At 38.9% G+C, this 7248-nt stretch overlaps 1 pseudogene; it reads right to left on the reverse strand.

The window, feature by feature from the left end:
* Window positions 1–1870: 1870 nt before the first annotated feature.
* LOC136377007 (eukaryotic translation initiation factor 3 subunit E pseudogene) lies at window positions 1871–3181 on the reverse strand (annotated as a pseudogene).
* Window positions 3182–7248: the final 4067 nt, after the last annotated feature.

The following is a 7248-nucleotide window of genomic DNA, read 5'->3' on the forward strand; positions in this document are numbered from 1 at the left end:
TACCTATGTCTTCTTCTATGTACTTTATTGTTTCAGGTCTTATGTTTAGATCTTTGATCCATTTTGAGTTAATTTTAGTACAGGGGGACAAACTGTAGTCCAGTTTCATTCTTTTGCATGTGGCTTTCCAGTTTTCCCAGCACCATTTATTGAAGAGGCTTTCTTTTCTCCATTGTATGTTCTTGGCCCCTTTATCAAAAATTATTTGACTATATATATGTGGTTTTATTTCTGGACTTTCTATTCTGTTCCATTGGTCTGAGTGTCTATTTTTCTGCCAATACCATGCTGTTTTGATTGTCGTGGCCCTATAATAGAGTTTGAAGTCAGGTATTGTAATGCCCCCAGCTTCATTCTTTTTCTTTAGGATTGCTTTGGCTATTCGGGGTTTTTTATAGTTCCATATAAATCTGATGATTTTTTGCTCTATTTCTTTAAAAAATGTCATTGGAATTTTGATGGGAATTGCATTAAATTTGTATATTGCTTTGGGTAATATAGCCATCTTGATTATATTTATTCTTCCTAACCAAGAACAAGGAATATTCTTCCATCTCATTATATCTTTCTCAATTTCTCTTAACAATGGTTTATAGTTTTCATTATATAAGTCCTTTACATTCTTTGTTATGTTTATTCCTAAGTATTTTATTTTTTTTGTTGCATTGTGAAGGGGATTATTCTTTTGAGTTCATTCTCAGTTGTTTCATTGTTGGCATATAGAAAGGCTATTGACTTCTGTATGTTAATTTTGTATCCTGCGACCTTACTGTATTGGCTTATTGTTTCTAGTAGTCTTTTTGTGGATTCTTTGGGGTTTTCGATGTATAGGATCATATCATCTGCAAAAAGTGATACCTTTACTTCTTCTTTTCCGATATGGATGCCTTTTATTTCTTTGTCTTGTCTGATTGCTCTGGCTAGAACCTCTAGTACCACATTAAATAACAGTGGAGAGAGTGGACAACCCTGTCTTGCTCCTGATTTAAGGGGGAAAGCCTTCAGTTTTGTGCCATTTAATATGATGTTAGCTGATGGTTTATCATATATCGCCTTTATCATGTTGAGATATTTTCCTTCTATACCCATTTTGTTGAGAGTCTTAAACATAAAATTGCGTTGTATTTTATCGAAAGCCTTTTCTGCGTCTATTGATAAGATCATGTGGTTTTTGTTCTTTGTTTTGTTGATATGGTGTATTACGTTAACCGTTTTACGTATGTTGAACCATCCTTGAGATTCTGGGATGAATCCCACTTGATCATGATGTATTATTTTTTTAATATGTTGTTGTATTTGATTTGCTAGTATTTTGTTTAGTATTTTAGCATCTGTATTCGTTAGAGATATTGGTCTGTAGTTTTCTTTTTTTGTGCCATCCTTGCCTGGTTTTGGTATGAGGGTTATGTTGGCCTCATAAAATGTGTTTGGAAGTATTGCTTCTTCTTCAATTTTTTGGAAGACTTTCAGCAGAATAGGAACCAAGAGACTTGCTATTTTTTCACTTGTTTCAAGTCTATTTGTTAGTTGAACTGCTTTTATGATAGTCGTTTTATAATGTCAGATAATTCTAACATCTCTGTCATCTCAGTGTTGGCATCTATTTATTGTATTTTTTTTCAATTTGAACTCTACCTGGTTCTTGAAATGATAATGATTTTTCAATGAAATCTGCTACATTTTCAGTAATACGTTATAAAACTCTGGATCTTTTTCTTTTTCTTTGAAACAGCCAATTTTATTCAAATTCTCCAAAGGTTATACTCAATATGTTGTTTCTGAAATGTATGTATGTCATCCTTTTTATAATAACTTTATTAGCCCATCTTTCCTTTATAGGTTTTTTTTATCTTTTCTTTGCAGTGTTTCATTAGATGCCAGAGTCTTGAGTTACCCACTTAGGAGCCTCCTACCTACTATTCTGATTGTTTCTTCTCAATATTTATGGCCAAACTCTGGCTTCTAAATGAAAATCTTTTGGTCTTTTCATTCATCTGTTAATAGGGTGAGACTGCATTATTACCCACAACCACATGACCTAATTTAGAATCAACCTTGGCATTCAGTCTTGCATTTCTAATCAAATTTACAATCCACCTTTCAGCTTCTTCTGGAGTCATGTTCAATTCATCTGCATATATCTTAATGCTGATACACTGGTAGATGTGACAAAAAGTCTCAAATATGAAGAGATAGGCATTTTAAATGAAATCCACAAGACAAGCCACCATGAAGAAGCCATTCACAAGCACAAATCCACATCCCCTCAGCTTTTTCTGAGCCCCATCAAAGTCAAAGTTAACAAAGTTGGTATTCAACAAACTCTATAATTTGGTCTTTATATGTGGAAGACTCCTGTTAAAGAAGTTTAACAAGATCTTTTAGCACCTGCTAATGTTTTTGAACATCTTTGTTTGTTATGACTGCTATAGTCAAATAGCGAAGAATATGTCACCACATCATCCAAATTGCATTAAGATCCTGTGTCTTGTAAAGGAAGAGTTCAAAATAATATTTTGCCCTTTGGGTGGTTGAAGAAAACAAACAGAGACCAGTGAATGAGCCATGTTCACTGCTGAAGAGACTGGAATGGAGAGCTCACCGACACTATCTATGGTCTCTTTTAATGTTGTAAGGTCTTCCGGGGCTTCGTCCCAATTCTGCATTGTTTCAGAGGACAGTTTTCCCCAGAGTGAACTCAAAGTATTTTTCTCCATTGCTGGAACATGAGAAAGTAAATATATTCTGCTGCTCCAAAGAATTCCCACATCCAGAGAATTTTGCAGTATCTATAGAGTGTATCTAAATATTCTCACTTAAAACCCTGCTTGCATGCCAGCTAGTGGAACAGCATTTAACTACCCCTGGTTGACTGCATTTGTCTTATAGTTTCTGGATCTTCAAACATCACAGTTGGTTCTGTTTCTGCCTGAAGCTGTTTTAGTTGCACAACAACCCTGATTCTTTTTTCTCCCAAAGCATAAGGAATGTCATGAGAATAAAGGTATTTTATACATCCCATAGCCAACTCTACCATGTTGGTATCACTAATGAGATCCAGTTTTTCTAATAATTCTTTTCCAGTATACAGCTCCTTTATGGAGAGAAACTCAAGCAATGGAAAGGCTAGATGCAGATCCAATAAATGCACAATGTGAGCAGTGAAGTTGTACTCCACCATCTTGGCAAAGGAAAGAGACATCTTAATTAAACCCTGGTGTGTTTTTTTTTTTCTGGCTTTTTCTGCTACCTTTACAACAGGGGAAGGGAACACTGCCTCCTTACTGCCAGGAGGAAGTAAGAGTCCAGGCTCAGGCTCAGCCTCCTCTGACATCCAAGCTGGGATGCTCCCCATTACTGTTGGTTGGGGGTGGGGGTTCCCACAGCCCAGTAGGCATCCAGTGATACCTTTCTGACTGGGAGAGGTAAGGATAGAATCCATTTCTCCTTCTCTATACTCACTGAAACTACTTTCATTCAATAATTTGCCATTTCTGCAAGATCTGGGACATTTATAATTAGGTTCCACTACTTTGATACCATCTTGCTCCAATCCTTCCCCACAATGCTTCCAGAGTTATCTTTTAAAAACAAGTCCAGGTATCACATTCCCTTACTTAAAATCCCTTCCTGAATCCCTGTACCCTCCAGAATAAAATCTGCTACAAGGAAAGGGCTTCAGGATTTGGTCCACACCAAAGTCCAGCCCTGTCTCACTGCACTGCGGGACCCTGCACTTCAGCCACCGCAAACTACCGACCCTGGAACTCAGGCCTGACCAGAACTGAGGCACCGAGGCAAACAGAACAAGAGGAAAAATACCACAATCACTTTTTCCTTCCATTTCCCTCCCCCTCAACAATCTCCTGCCATTCCTCCTACTGACTGAGCCCAGCCAGAAGCAGAAACCACAGGGCCAGAGAGGCTGGGTGAAACGCTGCCCCAGGACCAGTCCCCAGGGCACGGACAGGGCAGGGCAGGGCAAAAACTGGATGTGGCCAGGGAGGGGCTGCCACATGGGGAATAACCAGCACACTGAACTTCAAGCCCACCTAAGTCCCAGAACCAAAAGTCTTGCCAAATGCCACTCTTATTCCCCAAGATCATGAGTTTTCTGACAAAGTTCATTAAAGTGTGAATTCCAGCTTTCCAGGTCTCAACTCAAATACTATTAAGTGTGTTATGCAAAATTCCATTTTCATTATTTTGTTCTCCGTGGTTTCAAGATTCTCCATAGCTCAAAAAGGAATTAGATAATTATACCCATAATACATACCTGACTATGCCCACTGACCAAAACATCTTTTCATTCCATTCAAGAGGCGTTTCTTAGAATGCAGCATGTAGTACATTTTCCAGAATGGAATAGATGGAATTTAAGTAGTTTTGTAATTTTTTAAAAATACTTTCTTCTGCTATACTCCTGTGCTTTCTAGAATTCTTTAAGCAGGTACAATGACTGTATGAAAGGAATTTTGGGGCATAATCTAGATCTCAAATGTCTGACTCAGGTTCCAAGATTTGATTTGGGAACTATAAATTGCATCTATTAAATCAACCTTACAGGGACTTGTAGATATTTTATAGTATTAGACATCTACGTGTGTGTGTGTGTGTGTGTGTGTGTGTGTGTGTTACAGAGGTGGCCTTGAAATTTATGCTTAAACTTAACTTTTATTTATGAAACTATTTCTATCTGAAGTTGGATCAAAGAAAACCAAATGGAGAGATGATGATTGAAAATGAGAACATGACCTTCCTCCTGTCAATGACTGAGTGGGACCGACTTTCTCTGAGAGGCGGTGAAAGCTCAGTGTTACTCCCGGCTGTCTGCGGGGTTGATTAAAACTGAGAGCCCAGGCTTGCAAGAGTAGCGTGAGAAAGGAGAGACTTCATCGCAGTTGAGGTATCTTCGCTAAGGTATCAAAGAAAGCAAAACCTGAGACAGAGACTTGAGAAAGAGTCTTTTGTTGGGGAATGTGACCCCATGGAGAAAAGAAAGGAAGAGAGGTACAAGAAAACGGGTCTGCCCCTTGCTTTGCTTATTGTTAACCCATGGAGATTTGCTGGGCTGCATTTTGTGAAGTCATTTTTTTCTAACGAAATGAATTGTGGATGGTAGTGAGTTCTAAGTTGCTAAAAGTTTGTTGTTGCTCCAGCGTTCACCTAAAATTACCTTCATTTTCTGATTTGTTCATGCTAATGTTACATTAAGGGTAAAGGATAAGAAAAAATGTAGTCCCCTCCAGGTAAGACCTACCAAATTAAATATTTACATAACTTATAAAAAGAGTTTAGAACAAAAAATGGATGGTTGCTGGGCCATTTTATTGTTAGATTTTATTTATTGATTTTTAGAGAGAGGAGAGTGAGAGAGGGAAGGAGAGAGAGAAAGGGGGGTGGGGAGCAGGAAGCATCAACTCCTAGTAGTTGCTTCCTGTATGTGCCTTGACTGGGCAAGCTCAGGGATTTGCACTGGCAACGTCAGCGTTCCAGGTTGACACTTTATCCTCTGCACCACCACAAGCCAGGCACTGGGACATTTTTCTGCTATTTTTTAAATTTTTCATCTATTTTATAACATGGTGCTATGAAAATGCCAACGTATGGTCATACTGGCATCTGCCTGTATAGGGATAATTTAATGGTTTCTGTTATTGTCACCATTATTGCTGCACACCTATGGAATTTAAAAGCTGTAAGTGTCCTTAAAGGTCATCTCATCAGGATTAGAAAACTGAGGCCCAAAGAAGTTAAGTGTCTTACACTAGACCACTAATTTAGTGGCTAAACGACAGAGTTCCAATCTTTTGGCGCCATGCTTTCCCTCCATGTAGATAACATGGTCTCCCAGGCAAACACGCAGGTCGTCTATGTGAATGGTGCATTCCGGAGCAGGGCTGTGCACAGTCCAGTAGCTTTGTCCTTGTTCCTTCCAGGGTTTTTGTTTGTTTGTTTGTTTTTGTTTTTTTTATTTACAGAGACAGAGAGAGAGTCAGAGAGAGGGATAGATAGGGACAGACAGACAGGAATGGAGAGAGATGAGAGGCATCAATCATCAGTTTTTCGTTGCGACACTTTAGTTGTTCATTGATTGCTCTCATATGAGCCTTGACCGTGGGGCTACAGCAGACCGAGTAACCCCTTGCTCGAGCCAGCAACCTTGGGTCCAAGCTAGTGAGCTTTGCTCAAACCAGATGAGCCCATGCTCAAACTGGCGACCTCGGAGTCTCGAACCTGGGTCTTCCACATCCCAGTCTGATGCTCTATCCACTGAGCCACTGCCTGGTCAGACCAGGGTTTGTTTTTTCATTAGCGCACTATAAAAGAAAAATGCAAATGGACCAAGGTAAGTAACATAGAGTAGGTATAAATATTGCATAATGAGTTGGCTCCACTGTCTATGAGTTGACTCTCCGCATGGAGGTGAAGGTATAAGGGTTCAGGGGGAAAGTTTTATGTTTAGAGCATAGGAGGAATCTGTATCCTTTTTAATCCTTACAACCTTAGAATTATTATTATTCCTCATGGGTGAGGAAGCTGAGGCATTGGGGGGGAGAGGGAGAGGCTAACAACCTTGCAAATATTGTATAGCCACTAAGAGACAGGACCTGAATCCATAACACAACACTCACACATTTGACCACTGATATTGTATCTCAGCCTTTTGTGCTCTGCAACCCCCCTTATTGAACTCCATTAGGAATTTTCTTAAATAGGATTACTATTTGTGCATGGCATGTGGGTAAGTGATTAAGTGAAGTATTTCTTTACTACTGTAGTCATTTTGGCTAGGCTATAGTATCCAGTTATTCAATTAATTGGTAACCTAGCTATTGATTTTGTAGATGTGGTATTGAGAAGATCATCCTTGGTGATCTGGGTAGGCCTCATTCATTCAATGGAAAGGCCTTAAGACCAAAACTGAGGTTTCTCTGGGGAAGAAGAAATTCTATCTGTGGACCACAGTGCCAGCTCCTGCCCAAGAGTTCCCAGCCTGTTGTTGACCTGCCCTATGTATCTGACTTGCCTAGCGATACCTTATCACATAAGCATTTCCTTGACATCTTTTTCTCTGTATAGATGCATCCTACTGGTTGTTTCTCTGGTAGGACCTTGATTGATAGAACTCAACTGTTATTTAAGATTATATTAAGTTTATTTAAACATAAGCTAATGTTCCTGGTAACATATATAATAGTAAATCTTTTAAAAATCCTTGATAAATAATCCCTGATATTTAACTTA

Source organism: Saccopteryx leptura, chromosome 6 (genome assembly GCF_036850995.1).
Source record: "Saccopteryx leptura isolate mSacLep1 chromosome 6, mSacLep1_pri_phased_curated, whole genome shotgun sequence".
Classification (NCBI taxonomy): Eukaryota; Metazoa; Chordata; class Mammalia; order Chiroptera; family Emballonuridae; genus Saccopteryx; species Saccopteryx leptura.